General features: G+C 42.6%; 1 pseudogene; it reads right to left on the bottom strand.

Moving 5' to 3' along the window:
* Positions 1-2,324: 2,324 nt before the first annotated feature.
* Positions 2,325-18,466, bottom strand: LOC118650556 (annotated as a pseudogene).
* Between the last annotated feature and the right edge of the window lie 7,859 nt (positions 18,467-26,325).

Here is a 26,325-nt window from a genome sequence, read left to right as displayed (position 1 = left end):
AGGAACAAGCTAGCTTTGGATGGCAGCTGCCCAACTGCACAGGGCTGCCCGAGGCTCAGGTAACCAGGGCTGGCTGAGGCTTGCGCTGCCGGCAGTGGCAGCAGCAGAGGTGTGATGAGGAGTCACCTTTCCCTGATTGCCAGGTTGCCTCCCACCCCTGAGGGCTCCTGAACTGTCATAGGGGGCAGGCCCAGCTGAGGGACACCCCCCCCCCTCCAGTGCATGAATTTTCATGCACCAAGCCTCTAGTTTATAAAACAATGGTCAAGCCCAGCCAATGTGGCTCAGTGGTTGAGCATCCATCTATGACACAAGAGGTCATGGTTCAATTCCTGGTCAGGGCACATACCTGGGTTGCAGGCTTGACTCCCCATCAATGATTCTCTCTCATCACTGATGCTTCTATCTCTCCCTCTCCCTTCCTCTCTGAAATCAATATATATATAATGGTCAACTCGTAAGTTACTTGTTCTGAAAGCACAAACCATCTGCAAAACAAATCCAACAAAAACTAGAGTATAATTTAAAATCAATAATTCATACTAGCAATAGAAAACATAAGGGAAGGTATCAAAGAAAAAAATCTAAAAATCCACATGACCTTTACTAGAAAATTATAACATTTTATAGAAAGACATAAAACCTAATAAATGAAAAGCTATTCCTTGTTTGTGGATGGGATGACCATTTAAAAAATACCAAATCTCTCTCAAATTATTATATAAGTTCAGTGCAATGAAAATCATGACTTCAGTGACTGCTGTGTGTAACTTTACAGGACAACTCTGAAGTGTGTGTGCAAGAACACAGGGTCAAATTACCAGGACTATTGAAATGTCACCTTCTCAGATGTCATTCCTTATCATTAAGCGCTGTCAATAGGACTGTTTGCCATAGGAGCAGGAAGAGACACACAGGCTGGTGGGACAGGACAGCAATGGAACATGCACCCAGGAAATGTTGGTCTCTGACAGTAGTAACACTACAAGTCAGAGGGCAAGGATGGACTAGTCAATAAGTGGCTATGGGACAACTGATTGTCAATATGAGAAAATAAAATTAGACTCAATGTGGAAAGCAAAACTCTTAGAAGGAAAAAATATAGGACATCTGCATGATGTCAAGGAAGGAAATAAAGTCTAAGGTATGCACACAAAACATAAAGGAAAACATAGATTCATTCAATTACACTGATATTGGAAAACTTGCATACAAGAAAAGATACCATAAACAACATGAAAAAGCCAACCAAAGTCTGAGAGAAAAAGTGTAAATACAGAAAACTAATAAAGGAGCTGTGTTCAGAAAATATTAATAACTCTACATATCAATTTGAGTCAACCAACCCAATAGGGAAGCAGGCAATTGATATTAACTGGAAATTTACAAAAGAGGGACCTGATAACATGCTCTACTTAGAAACTGAGGAACTGAAGGTGAGATGTCATTCCACTATCATCAAATTGGCAAAAAAGTTTAAGTATGACAATATCAAGTGTTAGAGAGGATGTAGAGAAACAGAAACTTTCATACTTTCCTAGTAGGAGTGTAAGTAGGTACAAGCATTTTAGAAAACAGCCTGTCTAGTGGAATTGAGGGGGTGTACACTCTATGCCCCAGCAACTCCGTTCCTAGAGACGTTCCTCAGAGAAACTCAAGTATGTGCATAGGAGACCCACAAACCCTCATTTATCATTAGGAAACTAGACAGGTAAACAGTGATATACTCTTCTGTACTACGTGATGGTTAAAAACGAATTACCCAAAGCCTTGTGTATTACCACAGATAGATTTCAAACATAATGTTGAGTCAGAAAAGTTGCAGTAAAATACATATCATTGCCTAGCAGGCAAAACAATATTATTTCTGTCTCTAAATATTGTATAAAAACTAAAAGCGATGCATAAAAAACACCAAACTCAAAATAATAGTTAGGTCCAGGAGGAAGGGCGGTGAATAGAATGGAGGTGGGTGGGAATGCACAGAAGGCTGTGTCTGCAATGTTTAATTTGTACTTTATCTTCATACTTTTTACTTATATTTTTGTATGCTGGAAAAAATTTTAAAAACTGCATCTTCTTTATTTTGCATACTTTAATTTCAGAACAAAATTTTAAAACCCACAATACAGAACATCCAAACTTAATATCAAATATGAGAAGAGAAGGCTTGAGGCCATTGTAACCTGCCTTAGGCAAAGACAGGAGAGAAAAAACTACTAAACATCAGTCAAGGGAAACCAGGAGGACCAGGGCCATGCAGGGCTGCTGGGAGAGCCATGAAGACACTACATAGAGGATGCAAGGTCTGCAAATAGAAACTCTTAATCTACTTCTTCCATGCAAGAGGCATCCTCATCACCCTCAAGGGAGCATCTCATCAGGAACAGCAGCACTGGGTTCTTCTGTGTGGGGGGCTGTTTCTCTCTTTTCCATGTCCAGCATGGAAAAGGAAACAGTCCATTTGCTGAGTGGAGGATCTGGGGATTAAGAAATTAAAGAAAGACCAAGATGCAGATATAGATTTTAAGCTGGGGCCAGGTGGGCGCCATCCTCTCTGATGGAGAGGCGGCAAAGCGGGCTGAGCCACACAGCAGGTTTATTTTAAAGGCCTAGATTTACATATCTAGTTCCGCCCCTGCCTGATTAACATGTCCAGCCTTATTGGGGAAGCATGTTCTCAGGGCGTGGCTCTGCCTATGCACTGAGTTCAGCTGACAATAATTATAAGAAAATGCCTAGGTGCCTCCCCGGTGGCCCTCTACACTTCTGCTATCATTTCCTCTTCATCAGTGCCTCGGCCTAGCTTGATCAAGCAGTAGATGCAGTTGGAGTAGGTCTGATGATCTTCAAGTGAAAAGTCAGAAGAGAGCAGCACAGTTTTAAACAGTAACACCACAAGGCCCTTGACAGCCTTGTCATTCTTGTCTGCCTCCACCTTCTGGTGCAGAGTCTCCACAATGGGTTGGTCAGGGTTGATCTCCAGGTACTTTTTGGCCATCTTGTAGCCCATTATAAAGTTATCCCGAAGTGTCTGGGCTTTCATGATACACTCCATATTAGCTGTCTAGTCATAGGTGCTAGTCACAATGCAGCAGGGTGAAGACACAAGCCTATTGGAGACTGTCGCCTTCTCAACCTTCTTATCCAAGATTGCTTTCATGAGTTTGCAGAAGTTCTCAAACTTGGCCTTGCTCTCTTCCATTTTCTTTTTCTCCTCTTCATCCTCAGGTAGTGCCAGGCCCTCCTTGGTAATTGAGACCAAGCTTTATCATTCAAACACCTTGAGCTGCTGCACACAGTACTCATTGATAGGCTCCTTCATATACACTACTCTAAAGCCCCATTTCCAAATCGCTCCACAAAACCAGAGTTGGCAACTTGCTCTCCCCAATGATATAATAGATGGACTTCTGGGTCTTCTTCAGATGAAAGACATATTCTGAAAGAGAAGTCATTTCACCTCCAGACTGGGAGGTGTGATAGTGCAGAAGCTCAGAAAGGCATCCCCGACTAGTCAAGTCCTCATGGAGTCCAAGCTTTAGGTTATTAGAGAATGCTTCATAGAATAGTTCTCCTTCTTATAGTTCTTATAGTTCTCCTTGTCTTCTGCCAGCACAGAGCAGAGCTCAAGGCACTTCTTAACAATATTTTTACAAATGACCTTCAAGATTTTACTTTGCTGGAGCATTTCTCAGGAGATGTTCAGGGGCAGGTCCTTAGAGTCAATCACACTGCAGATGAAGTTGAGGTACTCTGGTATCAACTCATCACAGCTGTCCATTATGAACACACTAGAGGCCTGGTGCATGAATTCATGCACAGGTGGGGTCCAGCCGGCCCGCCCTGATTGGGGCAGGGCCAGCCAGGGGGAGGGGACATGGGAGGTTGGCTGTCTGGCCCCACCCTCGATTGGGGGGTGGGGGGGACGGTTGGGGCCTCAGTGCGCATCAAAGCAAACGGTTGTTCCAGTTGTTCCGGAGTTCCAGTCGCTTGGCTTTTCTATATATAGATATATAGATGATGGACATAGAGTTTTTATTGTTCTTCTTCTCAAAGAAGTCAAAGGGAGCCCAATGGGGGATGAGTAGCAATGCCCTGAATTCCAGCTGATCTTCTACAGAGAAGTGCTTGACTGCCAAGAGGTCTTCCAAGTCTTCAGACTTCAGCAATTTCTGCCTGGAACACAAAAGTCTCCACTTCCTCCTCTGCATGGTGTACCACTTTCTCAGGCATCTTTAAGGTGACAAGATACAAGTACTAGAGAGCAGGGACTGTATTTGGCTCACAAACTGCTGAAAATTTTTCTTTGAAAAAAAAAAAAATCAAACCCTTCTGATGAAGCAATAAAATGTAGAGAAGAAAAAATAATTTTCCTTCTACCCTCCTAAGTTCTTCTGGCTGGAATAATAATCAAATTAATCAAGAGACAGGTTACAGGAGAAATAACCAAATTTACTGCATATGTATATACAGGGGTTCAATAAGAAGATAGGGGGCCAGAGGACAAATGGGACAGTTAAGGTCTTAGCTAAGGAGAAAGGGAACATTGGGGGAGGGGGGCACGCAGTTGTGGTTTGGGACTTCAAAGGGCAGGAAGGCAATTCACATGGAGATGGAAAGCAAATGTTTGCTAAACAAATGTTTCCTGAGCCAACTTTAACAGTGGGACACAGTGAGGACTTTGATCAAAGGGGCCTTGCTAGGTCCCTCCCTTTTATCACACCGTTTATATTAAAACATAGTTATCTATGAAGATGGCTTCCTTACTGGAGCAGGTCCTCTATCTAAATTCTTTTAGATGGTTAGAAAGGGCAAAGGTTCTTCTTGACTCTTGTTTCTTAAAATAACAAACTTAAAACAATCAATACCCCCCAAAAGGCATATTCTGAGGTGACAAACTCTGCTTCTCCTCTCCACAAGGTAGCCTTGATCTTGCCCCTCTAAGGCTGTCTTTGCCAGCCTTTCCTGTCCTCTACCCATCAGTCACTCCCCAGGTACCATCACACCAAAGCTTTGTGTGGTTTCCCAACTACAAGAGTCCCTTCCTTATCTGTGGTTTTGCTTTCTGAGTTTGACTCTGACCCAAAAATATTAAGTGGAAAATTCCAGAAAGAAACAATTCTTAAGTTGTAAATTGTGCTTTGTTCTGAATAAAGTGATGAATTCTCACACTATCCTGCTCTATCTTGCTGTGGTTTTGCAGTGCTTGTGTTCAAGGAACCCTTATTTTACTTAATAATGACCCCAAACTATAAGATGTAGTGATGCTGGCAATTCGGATTTGCCCAAGAGAAGCCATAAAGTACTCTCTTTAAGTGAAAAGATGTGTATGCATAGGAAAAAAACAACAACAGTATAAATATGTTTTCAGGCATCCACTGGGGTCTTGGAACATATCCCATAGATAAAGGGCTACTATCATTTCTCTTCAAAACTCTATGCCTTTGCTTATGCTATTCCTCCCTCCAATGCCATCCCTTTAGACCCCACCTGGAGAACTATTCATCCTTCCTGATCCATTTTATGTGTCATCTCAGGTGTTCTTCAAGATAATGCTTCTCAAATTTTAATGTGCATAGGAGTCATCTTTAGATCTTGTTAAAATGCAGGTTGATGCTGTAGGTCTCAGGGGGAAGGGCATGTACTACTTTGCTAACACACTGTCAGGGATGCCCGTGCGCAAGTCTGAGGAGCCAGGTCCTCATGATCCCACCTTCCTCCAGGGCACACGAGCTCCCTGCTCTGGACTCCCATAGCCCCCTCCACATCCCAATTGTTCTGGGTCTGGTTTTCATATCTGCCTTCTTCACAAAACTCTTAAGGGTAGTAATCCCACCCTGGACCACATTGTACTGCCCACACCTGGGATTCATTTGCCAAATATGAGAAACATTCCAATGTTAAAAATACAATTATCTTTTGTGCCTCAGGTGAAGGCTTATTAAATCTGTTAAAGCTTCTGTTTAATTATGTTTTATATCCCAGGCTGGTAGCAACAGGAAGCAGAGCAGTGAGTGCAGTGAAGATCAGGTTGAGTAAGCTCCTAATTACAGTGCTCATTGCTGAGGGAAATGGGACCCTGACATGCCTTCAGGTCCCTCCAGGCAGTGAAAGTTGGGAGAGGCAGTTACTTAATCACAGGGCAGGGTTTTGTCCTAAGCATGAAGACTTAAGGCTTAGGGGAGCTTTGCAACCTCTTCTAAGAAACAGACCTTCAGAGAACAGGAAGATTAAAAGGGCAAAGGAAGGGCTCCCTGGTGATTAACTCCAACTGCTTGGGCGAGGTTCCCGCGGGTGGGCGGTGACCCCACCCTGCTTTACCTGTGCAGGTGGCTCAGTGGAGGCCCCATGGAGCCCAGCGCAGCTCTCAGCAGCCTGCCCCATTCCGATTCTAGCGCTGCAACTTGGCGGCTAAGACACCTTGAGCAACTCACTTCACCTTTCTAGGCCTAGGGGTGCCAGATTCCAAAACGTATTGTATATTTATAGTAAATATGAAAAAATTATGTGCAAAGTATAAGATATTTATACTGAAAATACTCCTTGTTTATATAAAATGCAAATATAATTGGGCATATGGTATTGGCAAGTTTATCTGGGCCTCTCTTTATTTTTAAAATGGAGATGATAACAGTACCAACCTTGTAAGTTTATGAGGATGAAATGAATTAATATATGGAATTTGCTTAGCATAGAACCTGGCTCAGAGTAAGTGTTCAATATGGTAATTTTATTATAGCTCCCTCACAAACACTGTTGTTCATGTCTCTTGCCAAAACCATTACCCTAATTTCTAACTGGCCACTCTGATTCCAGTTCCTTCTTCCTCCCACCTTCCCTCTGTGTGCTGCTAGAGATATCACTGGAAAATAGAAATCTGATCATGTAGTTTACATCCTACTTAAAATCTTCTAATGCAAAAACACCAATTTGAAAAGATATTTCCACTCCCGTGTTCATTGAAGCATTATCTACAATAGCCAAGATATGGAAACAACCTAGATGTCCATCAATACATGATTGGATAGAGAAGATGTGATGCATATACATAATGGTATATTGTACAGACATTAAAAAGAAGGAAATCCTACCATTTGTGATAGCATGTGTGAACATAGAGAGTATTATGCTAAGTGAAATAAGTCAGACAGAAAGACAAATGCCATATGACTTTACTCATAAGTGGAATTTTTTAAAAGCACACAAATGAACAAACAAAAAAACCAGAAACAGACCCATAGATACAGAACACAAACTGATAGGTGCCAAAGGGGAGAGGGTGGGAGGATGAGCATTAAAAAAAAAAAAAAATAAAACCCTCTAGTGGTTTCCTGTTACCCGTAGGATCAAATCCACACTTCTCAGTCTGGGGTGAACTTTAAGACTTGCACTCCCTTACCTTTCCCATCTCCATCACTGCCACCCTCTCCTCTGTGATTCCCACACCATGGCCATGCCTATTCCAAGCCTCTTCCTGCCTCTGGGCCCTTTCCTGCCACCTCCCTCCACCTGGAAACCCTTCCTCACCTTGGCCTCCCAGGTGAATATCCAGTCATTTTTTCGGAGCTCTGGTTAAGATCGCCTTCTCTGGAAGCTTCTCTAACCCCCCTACTGTGAACCCCACCCTTACCCAACCCAGCTCCATAGATGGGCTCTCAGAGGGCCTCATACATACCTTTACCTGTTCTTATCACACTATTTATAATTACTTCAATTTTTGTTTCTAACAGTGTAAATTAATTTTAATCCACAACCTGAAGCTTTTAGTTAGTATTTGAAATAATCTTAATGAGGAACTCATACATTAGGAGTGATTAGTGAACACTTTAAAAACCCTGGCAAGTCTCACCAGTCTAGAGGGGGGCTGCACCACTTCAAACATCCTTATTTAATTCTCTTCCAGAAGGCTTGTTCCTTGGGTAAGGGATGTAGGCCATCTTCCATTTAGAGAGTGAGCAGTGATCAAGCTAGACTTGTACAATGGAGCCAAAAGACTTATACAGCCATGTCTGTCCTCTCTTGAATAGAATAGAAAAAACCTGAGGTCTAAACCCCAGTCATTTCTGGGTTTTCACTTACTGGAGGCTTTACCATTTGGTGTGATTGAGTTGATCTGTTGTCAGAACACAGTCACATTTGCCTCTGGTCAAACTTTCATGCAAAGTATTTATTGGAATGTCCGAAAGAACAGAGAGCATGGTGTTTGCACTTGCTTGCAAACAAAAGTCCATTCACATTTCAGAATGTGGCCTAAGACTTGCTGTCATTATTACACACCACCTGGTAGGGAGGTGGTTGGGTAGGAGGTATCTGTATTCTTCCATGCATTTCTAATCACTGGAAGCCACTGTCATCCACCAAGAAGGACCTGATGACCATGAAAACAAGTTGGTTTAGATCATTTTGCAACAACCTGCCTCTCCAACTAAAAGTGAGTTTGAGAGTAGGGACTCATGTTAACCACTTTGTGACTTCAGCCCCTCCCTCTGCAACTAGCCCAGCATGGGGTGTGACAAGACCATTGAAAGAAAAAGCCAAGACCATTTATTGCTGTGCAGATTTAAAGTGTTGAGAACAAACTCAGATATCTGATAGCAAATATAATGGGGTGGAAACATACAGGAGAAATAAAGGATACATAAGAAAGTTAACCTTTGATATATTTTCCTTGAAATTTGTTCTGTAAGAAATAGCTTTTCCTCTTGAGAATTCATCCATTAGCATTAAAGATATTGAGAAGTCATAAAAAAATAAATTTCCTCTCAGGCACTATACCTCTGGGTCTTCTTCAAATACATACCATAGTTTAACCAAAGAAAACATCAGACAAACCCAAATTAAGGAACATTTGACAAAATATCTGGCCAGCACTCTTCAAAGCTGTCAAGTTCACAATAAACAAGAAAAGATTGAGAAACTGTCAAAGACTGGAGAAGACTAAGGAGACATAATGACTAAGTACAATGTGGAATCCCAAATAAGATTCTGGAACAGGAAAAGGACATTAGTGAAAAAATTGGTGAAATGCAGTTGGTTGTGGTGAAATGGCACCAAGTATTAGGCTGGTAGAGTCAGACCAGACCTCTGTTCAGCAACCTTGGTACTTGAGTTCTAGCTAGGAAGGAATTCAGAGCCAAGACTCAAGCTATAAGAGAAAGTTTATTTAGAAAGTCACAGAAGTAGAGGAAGTGAGCTGTAGAAGGAATGGGCTCAGGAAATTAGTTAAAGAGGCAAAAGAAGGGCCCTTCGAGCATGGGAGAAAGAGAGAGACAAGGGAGTGAGGAAAGGGGTGGAAAAAGGCATGTGTGTGCTCCTTAGAGAGAGCCTCTCTGGGTCCTCTGTCCTAAGGGCCTTTATCTGGAAGTCTCAAGGGAGGACTTCAATAGAATATTCGTTAGCTTTCTAGGTGTATCTCCTTTGGGTTGTGGTCTCCACTGATTGGTCAGTGCCAAGGCAGGAAGTTATTAGTCATTAAAGCTGGTCCTGATGTCAGCCATGGTGTTGCTCCATCTGGTTTTGCTGTTTTTCTGGGCCTGGAGCTGAAATACAGCTGAAGTCTAGATATCATCTCCAGGGGTTAATACCTAAGGGAGTGGTCATGCAAGGGCTTGTAGCTTTGCCCATTGCTAGGCACCTGGGCTCTCCACCCTGGTGACCCTCTGCACCTGACCTATGTATAGTTCCTACTCTGCTTATGTCTATCTAACTGCCTACCACACAAATATGTCTGGAGTTCAGTTGATGGTAATTGGACTAATGTTAATTTCTTAGTTTTGACAAATGTACTGTGGCAATTAAAGATGCTAGTATTAATAAAAATTGCCTGCAGGACATATGGGAACTCTGTATCATATTTAGAATTTTTCTGTAAAATTATCATAATTCTAAGAGAAAAAGTAAAGGTAGATATTTGACTGACTGGATTTGTTTTAGAAATAAAGAGGAATCTTGTTCCTGATAATTATAAAGTCAAAAATAAAAAGGGCCTGGCCTGATGAGGTGGCTCAGTTGGTTGGAGCATTATCTCATACACCAAAAGGTTACAGGTTCAATTCCCCATCAGGGCACATATCCAGGTTGGAGGTTGATCCCTGGTTGGGGTGTGTACAAGAGACAACCAGTTGATGTTTCTCATTCACATTGATGTTAGTTTTCTCTCTCTCTCTCTCTCTCTCTCTCTCTCTCTCTCTCTCTCTCTCTCTCTCTCTCCTCCTCCTCCTCCTCCTCCTCCTCCTCCTCCTCCTCCTCCTTCTCCTCCTCCTCCTCCCCCTTCTCCTCTTTCTCAAAAATCAATAAAAAAAATTAAAAGGGAAATCATACATGTGAGAATGACCCCCTATCTGGAATCCACATTTGTTGGAATCAGCATTTGTTTGAGGAGCTGGGTGGGATCTGAGCAGACCATTTGGGCCACATAGTTTCTACCAGGTTTGCAGCTGGGATCTTCTTTAAACTTGGTTCATCTGTGTGGCTTTGCTGAATGGGTGGTGGGCGGCTAGCTACAGTGTGAAAGCAGCTTTGGGGAAGTGAAACAATTTCTTCAGGGTTGATTCAGAAAATTAAGGGCACAGAGAATCACAAGCATCACAGCATCAAATCCCTTTCTTCTAATAAATATCACAATAAACATCAAGCCTCATTTCCTTCCAGTGCCTACCACAGTACTCCACACACTGCTGTGAATCCTGAATGTTTGCTGAACTTTGCGGCACTATACCCAAGTTCAGGGTTGCTCACACTCACCTTGATGGGAAAAAAATGCAGCCAAAGTAGATAAAGCTTGCCTTTCCCCCCCCTGATATTGGCTTTGAGGTTTTCCTTTTAAGTTTGAGATGAAGGGAACTAGTATTTACACTTTGACTAGATCACTTTCAACGTAGCTACTCTCCATGTTTGTTGATGTAAACAAATGCAACAGTTAAGTAAGTATTTGCTGTTACACAGTGAGTGTTTAAAAAGTAATTTATTATTTTTCTGATTGTAATACAAATAAGGCTCTCAACCGAAAACACGAATACCATAAAAATAGAAAGAAAAAGAAAAAATTAAAAGTCACACCCTATAATACCATGACTCAGAGACCAATGACATTAACAAAATAATGAACTTTTAAAATACATGTATACATTTTTATATGATTGGATTCATACTATATCACTAGCTGTTAAATAATTATTCCATTTAATCAGTTTTATGACTTTAAAATTAAAAAATAATAGTAGCTAAGGCTTATATAGCACTTATTATGGACCAGATGGTATGCTCGCATATATCAGCTCATTGAATGCTCACAATATTTCTGTGAGCTGGTTACTATTTTCATTCTCACTAATAAATGAAGAGGGTGTAACACATATTGGTTAAGTATCTACTCAGGATTATATACATTTTGATATTTGATGAAACCATTATATGTGTATGAACTAGGATTTGACTAGGCAGTCTGGCCCCAGAATCTACCCCTCTAATCACATACTCCATGTTCCCACATAGTTCATTTAGAAAGTTTGAAACTCTGGCAGCCAACCTCCACGGTGATGCTCACCTCCTGGAATCCATCCATTGTGTAGTCCGCTCTCATGAATCAGGATTCATGTGTGTGTCTAACAGAGTATTGTGGAAGTGACTGTGTGTGACATCTGAGGCGAGGTCATCAAAGGCATCGTAGCTCCCCCCTTGGTCTGGGGGGTAGCAGTGCTCTAGGGGAAGTCAGCTGCCATGTTGTAAAGACACTCAAGGATTATTGTGGAGAGGAACCCACTTGCCGACCAGGTGAATGGGACACATTGGAAGCAGATCCTGCAAACCTAGTTAAACCTCCAAATGACTGCAGCCTATGCCAACACCTGACTCATCATAACGAGACATCACAAGCCACAACTATCCAGTCAAGCTGCTCCCAGATTCTCCCAGAAACTGCGCGAGAGAATAAATATTGTGTGATTTTTAAGTTACTAAGTTTGGGGATAATTTGTTATTCAGTAATTAGGTAACTAATACGGAAACTCTAGGAAAAGTATGAAAAAAAAATCACTTCAAGTTTTATAATCCCAAAATAGCCTCATTATGATTTGGATATAATCCCTTATACTTATGCTTAAACATACTTAAACTATACATGTGTGAAATTTTAAAACATAAAACTGTGGTCTTTGTAAACTTATTTTTATGTATGCCAATTTTCCACATGATGTATAAATAAATTGAAAATAATTCAACCATGCCTTAACAAAGTCTTGACAAATGTAAGTTTAATGGCTTCACATCATACTGACTGGGTTATCTACAACCGAACCACATCAGGCACTTAAGTTGTTCCCACAACTTAATGCTATTAAAACACTGCCCCAGTAAATGTCTTGGAAAAAGACAAACATCAAGTTGAACTCACTCTGTGTGCAGATTCTAATTTTGCCTCTCCCTAGAGCAACTCTGAGCAAGTTCCTTGATATCTGTACTTTGTGTCCTTCATCTATAAAATAAGGAATAAAATCATCTTTGATTGCATTTATTATTTTCTTAATGTGGTAAAATATACATACCCTAAAACTTACCACTTTAAGAGTATAATCCAGTGGCATTAACTCCATTCACATTGTTGTGTAGCCATCACCACCACTCAACCCCAGAACTTTTCCATCATCCCTTCACTGCAGGGAACACTCCCACAGTGGGGAAGGAAGTATGGAGGAGGCACACTTTCTTGTTGGGGTGGGGAAAATGTTCTGGAATCACTTAGTGGTGATGTTATACAATTGTGTGTAAATATTTAGTAAACCACAAAATTGTACATTTAAAAATGATGTATTTTATGGAATATGAATTATTTTTTAAAGTATTTTATTGATATCAGAGAAGAATGGAGAGGAAGAGAGAAATAGAAACATCAATGATGAGAGAGAATCATTGATCGGCTGCCTCCTGCATGCCCCGAAATGAGGATTGAGCCCGCAACCCTGGCATGTGCCCTGCCTGACCAGGACTTGAACCATGACCTCCTGGTTCATAGGTCGATGCTCAACCACTGAGCCATGCCAGCTGAGCTATGAGTTATATTTTTAAAAAGATATAGAAAGAGGAAATGCTTTCAATTCACTTAATGAAGCAGCATGACACTGTGATGGTCTTTTTGGTGTGTTGACTTGTCTGGCTACACAAAGTTTGCTGGTCAGGCATTTTGTAAATGTGGTCAAAGTCCAGAACCAGTTCACTTAAAGCAAGAGAGATAATGTTAGATACTCTGGGTGAGCGGGTTCAATAAGTTGAAAGGCCTGAAGAGCAGAGTTTTTGCTTCCTTGAAGCAGAAATCGCACTATTGGAAGCAGCCTTAGCTCATGCCCGGAGTTCCAGCCTCCCTTCTTGCAGCCTATGGATTTCACACTTGCCTCATCTGCCCCCACAGTCGCATATTCCTGGATTTGAACTAGGCAGTCTAGTTTTCTTAATATAGCTCCTGTTGGTTGTGTTTCCCTGATTCAACCTTGAATGATACACCCTGATATCAAAACCAGATAACAATATCACCATAAATAAATAAATACAGACCAATATTCCTCCTAAACAGAAATACAAAAATCCTTAATAAAATATTAGCAAATCAAACTCAGCAATATGTAAAAGGACAACATATCAAGAACAATTGGGGTTTATCCCAGGAATGCAAGGTTGGGGTTTTATTTTAATAATGAATGCAACTCACCTCATTAACAAAATACAGAAGAATGTCATTTTAGTAGAAGCCAAAAAAATTGACAAAAATCAACACCTGTTTATAATTTAAAAAAACACACATGCTCTGAGCAAACTAGGAATGAGAGTCACTCCTCAATCTATGCATTAGCTTGCTAGGACCACCATAACAAAGCACCACAGATGGGCAGCTTAAGGGACAGCGTTAATCTCGCAGTGCTGGAGGCAGAAGTCCAAGATGAAGGTGTCAGCAGGGTTGGTTTCTTCCAAGGCCTCTCTCCTTCGCTCACAGAGTCCATCTTCTCTGTGTGTCCTCACATGATGTTCACTCTATGCCTGTGATGTAATTTCCTCTTCTTGTAAAAACACCAGTCATATTGAATTAGGGTCCACTCTTGAAACCTCATTACCTCTTTAAAGACCCAATCTCTAAATACAGTCACATTCTGAGGTCCTGGAAGTTAGGGCTTCAACATGTGAATGGAAGTGAGGGAATGCTGTCCAGCCCATGGCAATCTAATAAAAGACATCTTTGAAAAACTTATGGCTAAAACCATATTAATGATGCAAAATTCAATGTTTTCCCCTAAAACAGGGGATAAGATAAGGATTTACACTCACACCACTTCTTTTCAACATAGTACTGCAAGGCCTAGACAGTACAATAAGGGAAGGTGTAAGAGTGTAAAGAAAGCAGTAAAAATCTCTTTATTCACAGTTGACATGATTGCATACATAGAAAATCCCAAGGAATCTCAGTCTCCATCCCCCCAAAAAGTTGCTAGGAATAATAAGCGAATTTAGTAAGGTTGTAAGACACAAAGTTAATATAAAAAAATTAGATGTATTTTTATATTTTAACAATAAACAGAAAATGAAATTTAATAAAGCCACATTACTATTGCATATAAACATAAAATATTTAGAAATAAATTTAACAAATATGTTCAAGACCTTTACATTTAAAAATACATATATTTCTGAGAGAAATTAAAGAAAATCCAAATAAATAGAAACATACGTCATGTCCATAGATTGAAAGGCAATATTGTTATGACTTCATTCCTCCCCACATTGATCTATAGATTCAATGCAATCCCATGCAAATCCAGGAAAGCTTTCATTGTAGAAATTTGTAAGCTCACTCTGAAAATTATAAAAAAGCAGAAAGGACTTAGAACAGCCAAACAATTTTGAACAAGTTGAAAAATTTACTGTAAATTAGCCATAAACTATAAAATAATAATAATTCTGAACAAGGTTTTAAGAATAACTACAACAGTACATTAATTAAGAAAGTATGGTCTCTTCCCAAAAAATGGCCCGAGGTGACCTCTGAAAATGGTTCTCTATTCACTTGACTCAGAAAATCCCAGAAAATCATGCAAATCAGGAGGTTCAAATCTGCATGTTCACTTTAAGGACACAGTGAAAATCCCCAGGCCATCAAGGGTATGCATACCACAAGGAGGTCACGTTACAGAAGCAGTGTGTCATTCTGTCATACAATGATGGAGATGGTAGCTGTGCCTAGACCAAACAGAGGGGCTGGACACAAGGTCAGTAGACCAAAAAGAATTTTGCTGCACATGCTTAAAAATGCAGAGAGCAATACTGAACTTAAGGGTTTAGATGTAGATTCTCTGATCATTGAGCGCATCCAGGTGAGCAAAGCTCCCAAGATGTGGCACAGAACAGAGAGCTCCTGGGTGGATTGACCCACATGGGCTCTCCCTGCCACACTGAGAGGATCCTTCCTGAGAGAGAGCAGGTGGTTCCTAAACCAGAAGAGGAGGTTCCACAGGAAAAAAAAAGATAACCCAGGAGAAACCCAGGAGAAAAAACTAAAGGCCTGGGAGTGAATTCAACATAAAATAAATGCTAATAAAAGAAAGAAAAGCATGGTATTGGCAGAAGGATATGTTTATACAGTAATGGAATGAAATATAGTCTAAAAACAGATTCCAAATTACATGCTCAATTTGTATTCACTACAGCTGCCCAAGCAATTCAGTGGGGAAAGGAAAGCTTTTTCAACCAATGGTGCTGAACAACTGGATGTCCACATAGACAAAATAAATTTTGATGCTACTTCATACCATACTCCCAACTTAATTATGAATTATACACCTAAATGAAAAAGCCAAGACTATAAAGTTTATAGAATTATACATAGGAGAATATCTTTTCAACCTTAGAATAGGCAAAAATTACTTAGATGAGACACAAAGAACACTAGCCAATTGACAAATTGAACTTTATAAAATGTGCTACTCATCAAAAGCACCATTGAAAAAAATAATAGGTAAGCTATATATTGGGAATATGACAAAGGATTTATACTTAGAACATATCAAGAACTCCCACAACTCAATAATAAAACGACTAACAACACAGTGAATGAGTAAGTGATTCTGATTAAGATCCTGCGTGCAGAGTTCACCTTATATGTCTTTGGAGACAAATAAATGAAAGTTAAGCTATACTGTAAGAAAATCCACTCTATCACTGATAAGGCTGCCCAAAGTTTTCAAGAGAAAATAGACATGTGAATTCAAAATACAGTATCACTAGTATAGTAAGCTCTGCATTCTGTAGAGAGTCTACAAATAGCTTTGGAAAGATGAACCAGATAATCCTCTCAGTTTCCTTAGGAGACAGATGAAGGAGGGAGAAGTTCAGGCTAATATTACAGAAGCCACAAAAAGCCCATGACTGAGCTGCAGACATCTTGGCTCCTGGTGGACAGAGCCCTGCCAGAGCTGGGCTTGCCCAACCTTTCAGATGACTCACCAATGGGCTCACTCAGCAAACAGTTATTGACTGAAGCATCCCTGTCAGTGAAAGCCAGGGCTCTCACTTTAGAGGTGTCCTGCCCACTGGCCCAGGTGCCACTGGTGACTCATTTCCTGCTCCTAGGCTGGCTCCAGCACGAAGCAGGGACTCCAGAGTCTCCACCCTCTGATCCCTAGCCTCTCACCGGCTTCCTGGGCTCCACCAAAACCCTCCCAGGTGCATTCCTCTCCGTCTTTCCCATCCAAATCCTCAGCTGCACTTGATATTATTATTGTTCAGTGAAGCCTCATTTGCTGAACCCCAATATAAGCCTGCTGTGCTTTACAAAAACTCGCACTGTCACTCTGGCCTCGGAGCCTGTTTCTGCTGGTGCCTCCCTTGGAACTGCTCTCCAAACCACGTCCACTATGCCCATGAAATTTCTCCTGCATCCTCCCTCCTTCCAAGTCCCTTTATCCTCTGCACCCAGGGAACTTTCCAGCATACACGGTTTAACAGGACACATCACATCTCGTCCTCCTAGGAGAAGACCAGGGAGCAGGCCAGGTCGAGTCCCACAGGAGCATGTGGGAGGTGAGCAGAGGCAGGTTATCAGATGTTCCACATGCCACACAGGTTTTGTTGGAATGAAATTAGTTCCTGTTCAGAGGACACAATGAGAGAGCTGCAGACTGAGAAGGCAATAGTCAGACATTCTTCCAGATAACCAAGACTATTTTTAGGAGACAAGTCATAGCATTTTCTAGTAACTTCCTTCACCTGGCTCCTTATATTTAGAATTCAACCTTGCATTTTACAGAAATTAGATCATCAAGAGAAAGTTTGTATCTCTAAGTGACCAAAAAAAAAAAAAAAGGATTTGTAATGACAAATAGGCCAGAAAGAGGAGGAATTCATGGGGCGGGAATTCAAGTGACTGTTTCACAATTCTGTTTCCAGTTCATTAACCTTGAGCTTTGAGGGGTCAGATAAAGGGGTATGATTAGTGAATTTGCTTCCTCTGAATAATAACCCAAACCAGCACTTATTGAACAAACAATGTGATCCAGTTAAGGAGTAAAATGTTAAGCAGTTTACCTGGAAATTTTATAATTGTCACAACAACCCCCGTTTCAGATGAAGCTCAGAGAGACTAAGAAACTTGCCCAAGATCACACACTTGGTCAATGGTAGATCCGGGATTCAAACCCATGCTGATTTTGGAGTCTAAGGTCTGAACCTCCGTGCCCTGCCCTCTAAGTGGCCATGCCCTTCCCATGTCTGTTCCAGGCTTCCCAGGCACTAATAGAGCCAGCACATGTTCTTCAGGGCTGTTCCCTGGGACTGGCAGCCACTCCAGAAGCTGGACCTGTCCATGCAGTAGCCCTCTGGGCCCTACTCATGACATCTGGTTTGGTCCCATGTTTCCATTTTAACTCAACATCCCTATTGTTGAGTTAAATGATAGCCCTAATTATGAACCAATGGACTGACCATATACCAATGATGATGAAACATATTTGAGAAAGCACATGTCAAGGTCATCATACACTAACTGTCCAACAAGGACTCTGATATGGGATACTCCTATTTACTATTTCAGAAGTCTTCTTTTTCCCCAGTTTACTCTGAGCTCTTTACATTCAAGCCTAGCCCCAATACCCACACTAGGCATTCACCCTCTCTGCCTCCTGGAAATGCCCCTTCTTAATACTGCAGTCTGTTAGCTTCCAGAGTCTCCAGCACCTGAGCTCACCACAGTAATGGGAGGAAATCGCAGCTACTTCAAGCCCTATTCATTACGCTTTCTCCAGGAATTTGTTCCCCGTTACTGCAAGCCTCAGAATGTTATGAAACATCATTTACAATTTCAGATGAAGTCTATGGCTCAACATTCTCCACAGTCACAAGCTTCCATAGATTGCACAGAATAATCAGCTCCACTTTTCTCATTGTCTGCTTTCTCCATCAACCAAGATTCCTCTTTACCTCTAACCATCGTTTATCACCTGATACTGATATTTTGTAGATGTATTTTGACTATTCCTATATGTCTCTATCTATTAAAGATGACCTTATTCTTCTAGTATTAAATAGGACAATTGACTTCCAGTCAGTTATGATATAACCATAAAAGAATAATAAACTAGGCAAGTCCTGTAGTTATTTAATGCAGTGATGCCAATAGCTTCCTCACTAAAAATCAAACAAAACAAATAAACAAAAAGAAAAAACCCACCAGAATTTCTAGACCATAAATTATTCAACCCTCTAATCCATTAAACTTAACACATTTTCTACCTCATCATTTTCAAAATGTATAAAACTATTATAACCTTCACCAACAATCCCAAAAGAAACATCCTCAAGACAGTTATAGCAGAAACTAAGACCTTGGGATATCACTCTGTAGCCATAGCCATTGTGTAACCCACGCCCGCCCCCCAAGTAAACTTAAAAACTATTAAACCTAAAAAGATCCACCAAAATTCATTGCAATACCACAAACAATTCCACCACTTACAATTAACCCTAGAATGCCATAAATAGGTGAACGTTTTAAGAAAAACCTACAAAACTATCACAGAAACAATACTTAAACACAAATCGTTATTCTCACACAAAATATAACCATGACCAATGACATGAAAAATCATCATTCCATTTCAACTATGAGACCATTAATGACCAACATCTGAAAATCTCACCCACTAATCAAATTATCAACAATTCATGGATTTATCAACCCCATCAAATACAGTAAGTTTACAATTGTTCATATGGAAAATAATACAATAATTAATAAATAATATTACAAGAATTGCCCTGACCGGTTTGGCTCAGCAGGTGGAGCGTCGGCCTGCGGACTCCAGGGTCCCAGGTTCGATTCCGGTCAGGGGCATGTACCTTGGTTGCGGGCACATCCCCAGTGGGGAGTGTGCAGGAGGTGGCTTATCGAAGTTTCTCTCTCATCGATGTTTCTAACTCTCTATCCCTCTTCCTTCCTCTCTGTAAAAAATCAATAAAATGTATTAAAAAAAAAAAAGAATAAACCATGTTTCACTGTAAAACTACTTTTGCCCTATCCTGTCTCTCACCATGATGAAATTTTGGTTCTTTCTTAGAAATTTTACAAATTCTAACAGGACTACTCCTAGACATACCCTACACATCAGACACAGTAGCTGCCTTTTCATTGTAACCTGAGATGTAAATTATGGATAAATTATTTTCTATTTACAGACCAATGGCACATCTATCTTTTGTATGTGCTAGTTTATTCATGCAGGACAAGGCCTACCCTATGATCTTTTACCTTTCTAGAACATGAGATAGTGGGATCATTTTATTACTCACAATGACAGCCCCCGTGGTTAGAGGGAATGTTCTAACAGGGAACAAACATCCTTCTGAAGTGCAACAGTAGCGGCTTCCTGGCCTGAATCTGAGGGTCTGTCAGCTAATAAGCCACTCCCTCCAGATTGTCTGATTTTTACTTTATCCCCCTATTGTCATCTCAGCCCTAGTAATTATGCAGTTACTATTTCCCCATGAAACAGGACCTAGTAACCCATCAAGAATCTCAACTGACCTGGGCAACATTCCATTTCACCCACACTACACAATTAAAGACATCTTAGGACTCTCATTCCCAATTCCACCACCATTTATTTTAGTCCAATTTTCACCTGACCTTCTAGGAGATCCAGACAGTTATGCTCCAGCCAACCCCTTCAACACTTCCCACACATCAGCAGAATGGTATTTCTTATTTCCTGCGGTGCCAGCCTACACTGTCAGGGCTGATGGCCAAAGCAGAAGGTAAATCTAGATTTGGCAGTGTCAGGCCAAAGCCTCTTTATGGTTCCCCTGGGGGAAAAGGTGAGAAAATTGTGGCTTTTATGAATGACTTCAACATGGCCTCTTTTGATTCCACACCCAACCTTCATGGGAATCTTCTGTGTAGGTAGTTGCTGAGGTGGTAACTACGGAGGGAGAAGTTCCAGCCCTGTTTGTTAAAGTAGGACCTGTCTGTTAGGTGATGTGGTTCTCAAAGTTGAGAGGCGGCTGGGGTCAGTTAGGCCCTCCCAGGTGCTTTTCCAATGCAATGACAGGACTGAGTTGGTCAGCAAAATCGGTTTAAAATAAGAGCAAGTTGGGACAGCCACGGGATTCCTTGGTGAGTCAGTTGCCCCAGGAAGTCCCAGGGGTTGGCTATCTCTGAGAAAGTTTGCACCTTCCAGAGGCTGGCACCGCATGGCAGGCCCAGGACCCTGATGTGCATCGGTGTGGTGCGTTCAACTGTGACCCCCAAAAGATATGCCCAAGACCTAACCCTAGAACCTGTGAATGTGACCTGATTTTGGGAAAGCATCTTTGCAGATATAACTAAGTTTAGGCTTATGAGATGAAATCATCTTGGATTTAGGGTGGGTTCTAAATCCACCAACAGGTTCCTAATGAGAAAAGCAGAGGGAGGTTTGAGACCCAGACTTATAGGAGAAGGGGCCACGTGAAGATGGAGACAAAGACTGGAGTGATGTGGCCACAAGCCAGGGAACACTGGAGCCACCAGAAGCTGGAAGAGGAAAAAAGGATCCTCCTCTAGTGTCTTCAGAGGCAGCATGGCCCTGCCGACAGCTTGGTTTTGGACTTGTGGCTTCCAGAACTGGGAGAGAATACATGACTGTTGTTTAGGCCACCAAGTTGATGGTGCTTTGTGAAGGCTTCCCTAGGAAACCGAGAGGGGGAACTGCAGCTCCTGGTCTGGGGCTCTCTCTCATGAGCTACATTCCAGTAGTCTCCACCCCCAGAGTAAGAGGTTACCTATTCACAGTGAGAAGTGTAACCGAGAAAGGGAGGACACCACCGGCCCTGTGCAGAGGGCAGACATGTAATGCAGGTGGTGGCCCATCTTCAGAAACGTCACCGGCTCAGGTACAGAGGGACCCCCTTCTCCTAGCCCGACTCTGGGGGCAGCCTTGGGACATCTAGGACACCTCCCTCCACCGGGGTGCACAGCCAGCTTGGCTTCTCAACCTCCTCTCTCCCTACAGGGCTTCTGGCTGCACAGTCACCGGGATTCCACCGCCGTTCTCTCAACAGCACGGTTAGGACCCAGCTTACTGCGTGACCACCTCACGAGTCACCTTGAGTTTTTAAATGATTCCAATTTCTTTGGTCACATTTGACCAATAATTCCCACAGATACCTACTCCCATCCTTTGTGTGTGAATTTTTCTAGTTTCTCTCTAAGAACAATTTCCAAGTCTCCAGGAGTCAGGGAGGTGTCTCATGGTTGGGTGGTTGGGAGTCCACACGGATTGGCAAAATGCTGGCAGGTTCCCCCATGGTCTCCACCATGGTCAGAGCTGGCCCTCCAGGTGTGAGCTGAGTAGCCACAAATGAGATGACAAAATGATGTCTATTAGTTGGTGTTTAACATAGGGCAGGTTTTTCTTACTACTCTTTTCTTTGTGTGTGTGTGTGTGTGTGTGTGTGTGTGTGTGTGTGTGTGTGAGAGAGAGAGAGAGAGAGAGAGAGAGAGAGAGAGAGAGAGAGAGAGAGTGAATGTGTGTGTTGGGGTGGGAGTCAGTCACCAGCCACCACTTTCTCTAACTCTAAATAAAGGGACAGATTTTGAAGGTCTATCCCTTTTCCCCTTTAGCTCTAACATCCTAGATTCTGTGGAGTTCATCCCAGAAGAATTTAAAACAAGAAATAACGAGTTCACAAGTGCTTTCAACAGCTCGAGCTGACAGAGAACTCCAAACCCACAAGGAAAAAGAAACCTCCCAGACCCTCTTCCTCACTGATGCACGGGCTGCGATCACCAGCTCTTTGGCAGAACAGGCTGCTATGAGAGACTCACTTTGTTCACATTTGTTCTTGATTGTCCTCCTGGGAGTTAGGACGGCTGTCCGCAGTGGGAGGCTGAAGGTGGGCTTGTGCTGAGCCCCGGGCCCCCGGGGGCAGCTCCTCTTGCTGGCCCTCCCATGCAGTCCTCACTGCCCTCTTCTTGGCAGGTTTCCTGAGCTGCTCAATAGCAGATTCTCCAGCTCCATGCCACTCATTCCTGGACTCCCCTGTTAGCCCAACAAGCCATCTGACTCCCCAAGTGTCAGATGGACACTCTCACTGTGGCCTAGCAGGCTGGCCTCTGTGGAGAGCTGTGCTCTGAGTTTCCACACTGTTCGTTCTTTGTGTTGTCCTGTGTTTGTGCACATGATCTGGGGAGTGGGGATGGGTCTCCCAGAAGCCTTCCTCCTTGTGAAGCTAGTTAGGCTCGCCATTGTCAGTACTCAGCTGTGTCTGGTGGACAAACCACTGGGTGGTTTGCAGGAATTTATGTGTAACCCTGTTTCTGACACAGACCCGATAGAGGCCAGAAATGTAGCCTAGGAATGGATACATGGTTTGTAGTCTAAAATAGTATGGCCCAGCTCAGACCTAGTTTTTCTACACTCATTCATTCATTCCATTTGAGAAGCACCGTGTGCCTTACCTGTGCCAGTCATTGTGCTGGACACTTGGGGATAGAGTGATGAAAAAACTGCACATTGATGCTACCCTCACCTGAGGGCTAGGTTTTCTTTTCCTAATGCTGAGGAAAGGCCCACAAGGAGAACAGGTCTGTCTCCTTCCTGCCCTAAGTGTGTGGACATTGGGGCACAGTGCCGTCCCCAGCTCCTAGGTTAGGACACCCCATCTCCTTGCCTCTGGTTTGCAATGAGCCCAGACCTCTGTTACGCCCCATCACCTACTTCTCTGGCCCTGGACCTAGCTTTGCTTTTTCAGGCAGAGAGCGCCCTCTGTTGGTGACCCTGGCCTTGGGCTGGGACACCACATTGCATGGTAGCCTTTTCTGCTCATCTGAGCCTATGTGTGTTGTCCACCCATCCACCCATCCATACATCCACCCAAACAGCTTCTGCTGAGAGCTACACTCTTCCTGGGGTTAAAGATATAAAAATGTACAAAATAAATTTTCAGACTTCTCACAGATTTCAAGTTCAACTCCCTTCCTTTGAATAAGGATCCCAGTGCTAGTAGACAGATTGGGAATGGGGTGCTATCTAGATTCCATAATATTTTCAAAGGATCTGAGGGGTATTCCTGTCAGGTGAACACTCTGTGGTTGCCCTTTGCTTTTTAGAGTGCCAGACCTAAGTGGGCAGGACTGTCCCCACTCTGGGCTACATGTGAGATAATGGACTTAATTCCTCTGGGGGACAAACTCCTGTCTCCACACCTAGCTCCACCCTCACCCTGTAACCTCCCCCCTCCCACCTAAATGGAGACCCACTGACAAAGGGCATGACCGTGACTGAGGTGGGACAAGTCCCACTCAGAACTTTCTGCCACCTTCCCCTGTCCCCACCTTGAGGATTCTGGTCACCCGCCAACACCCTCGACCATTGAAAGGCCATTCGGCATACCTTGATTCTTAGCAATGACACTGGAGAACCTCACACTCTTTTTCTTGCTCCAACAAGGCTGTGAACTTGCAGTAGTTGTGTGCAAGGGCCCTCCAGAGGTCAAGCAGAGTTACCACACCCCTCAGAATGAATAGCCTCTTTCCGGAGGCCCTTAGCATAGAGTGCTCACTGACAGAAAGACACTGCAAGCTTTTCTGTTTTTCCCTTCTATTTCTGTGATTTAACTCTTTTTAAACCTTTGTTTTAATATAGCTACTTTATTGAGCTATAATTTATATGGCGTACAATCCAATGGTTTTTTAGTATATTCACAATCTTGCTATTGTCACCACAATCAACTTTAGGACATTTTTCTTTCTCTCAAAAGGAATCCCTTACCCATTCATAGTCACTCCCCATATCTCCCCAAACACCTCCAGCCCCCGGCAACCATGAATCTACTTTCTGTCTCTATGTGTTTGCCTATTCTGGACCAGTCAGATAATGAAATCATGTAGTATGTACCTTTTTTTGTCCGACTTCTTTCACAAGATAAGCTTTTACTATTCACTTCATTTTCACTTTCATTAGAGTGGTGGTATTATTTATCAACCAAACTGAGACACTTTAGAGTCAGAGGGTGCTCTTAACAATTACCCTGTGACAACTGGCATGAAGTGGGTCATCCTGGCACACCTGACAAAGGTGTTGGCATCCTTCACTGAAGACGGTTAAATAACCAGCACCTCACACCCCTCTGACACTGTCCATCTCCCCTTCCCGAAATCGAAATTGCCGAACCTCCTTCAGTAACCCCGGACCTCACCAGGAACAGAAGTTAATTTACTCCTGGAGTTGCTAATGCTCTGTCCACAGCCATATCGCTTGCTCATGAATTACGGGGGAAATACGGCTCATTTCCTCTAAAGAGAGGAGAAATGGCAGTTTGATTTTTCATTTTGGAAGTATGAAATTTGACTGCATGGGGTGCAAATGCAAAAGAAAGCAGACACAGAAAACAATGCTGTCATGACAAATGCGAAAGGGATGTCATGAAGCACAGGCCATCAGAAGGAGATGCGCAGAGGCTTAATTGGTGGGTCATGCCCGGGGCTCTGAAAGGGGCAGCGTCATTGTTTACTGCTGTGCTGTTGCGTGCAGCTGGCTGTGTCCTCTCTCACTGCCATGGCCTGTCCCAGGCTCTTTTTTTGTTTCGTTGTGTGTGTTATTTTGTTAATCCTCACCAAAGGATATTTTTTTCCATTGATTTTTTAAAAAAAGAGAATGGAAGGGAGGGTGGAGGGGGAGACAGAGAAAAATCGATGTGATTGGTTGCCTCCCTATGCTGGAGATCCAACCTGCAACCCAGGTACATGCCCCTGACCAGGAATCAAACCAGAGAGATGCTACAGTGTGCAGGCCAACACTCTGACCACTTGGCAACACTGGCCACGGTCTGCCCCAGGCTCTTTTTGATACTCTTGGAAAATGCTTTCAGTATTTGTAAGCCAATGAAAATTTTCTTTTTCATTATAAGTATCTGTTGGGTAAAGATAGAAGTCATACCTGTTTGACTTCTCCTAACAAATGAGCTTCGGTTTAGCAACCAGCAGGTTTAACTCCTGGTTCCCTCCTTGCTGCACTGAGGCTCTATTAGACAAGGAGATGCCTTTACCACCCAACACAGGCCTGCTGTCACCAGTGCCCACTGATGGCCCGCCACGGTAACGAGGCTCTGCCTCGCAACCACAGGCAAAGGGAACAAAGATATAAAGTGACCACGAAGTCATCTTCCCCTGACCTTTGTTCTGCTCATACCGCTGCCTCAGCCTTGAGTCTAAATTCTCTGATTTTTATGAATTGTTTGTGTTCTTGATTCACTAACAAGGGCAATTTGGGACCACCTGTCGCAATATGCTCAGGGACTGCACGATTGTGTGGATGTTGATTTCGGTTCCTGCTATTCGGGGGCAGACTCTGGAAGCCAGCCCCTCATGCCAGTCCAGTTCTGGGCCCAGATGCAAATGAGTCCTCTGCTCTCCCAAGCAGCTTTTGTTTGTGTTTCGTGTCTGAGCTCACCCATCTGGCTCTCCTTCTGCCACTTTTTCTTCTATTTACACCCACCAGCCTCAATTTGTCTTCCAGCTCTTCCCGAACCAATTATGCTATAGACAGATTAGGTCGATTTCTAGGCCAGATGCTCAAATACATCCTTTTATGCATTTAAAGTAATCAGAGCTGGCTCCCAACCGGCTGCAGGATTTTCAGATCCTTAAAACTTCAGGAGAAATACACAGAAACTTTTCTGATCCTGACAGTCCTTGATTCCTTCATGGGGGAAGAGGGCAGTGACTTCCTGTGACTGTGGGAAACACCTTAGATGTTGATCAATGCACCCAGTGTCGCATGCAGCAGCAGGTCTGGCCTAGATCTTGTGTGG

This window comes from Myotis myotis, unplaced genomic scaffold (genome assembly GCF_014108235.1).
Source record: "Myotis myotis isolate mMyoMyo1 unplaced genomic scaffold, mMyoMyo1.p scaffold_m19_p_3, whole genome shotgun sequence".
NCBI lineage: Eukaryota > Metazoa > Chordata > Mammalia > Chiroptera > Vespertilionidae > Myotis > Myotis myotis.
Note: the sequence above shows the minus strand (reverse complement) of the source record. Positions and strands in the feature narration are given on the sequence as shown.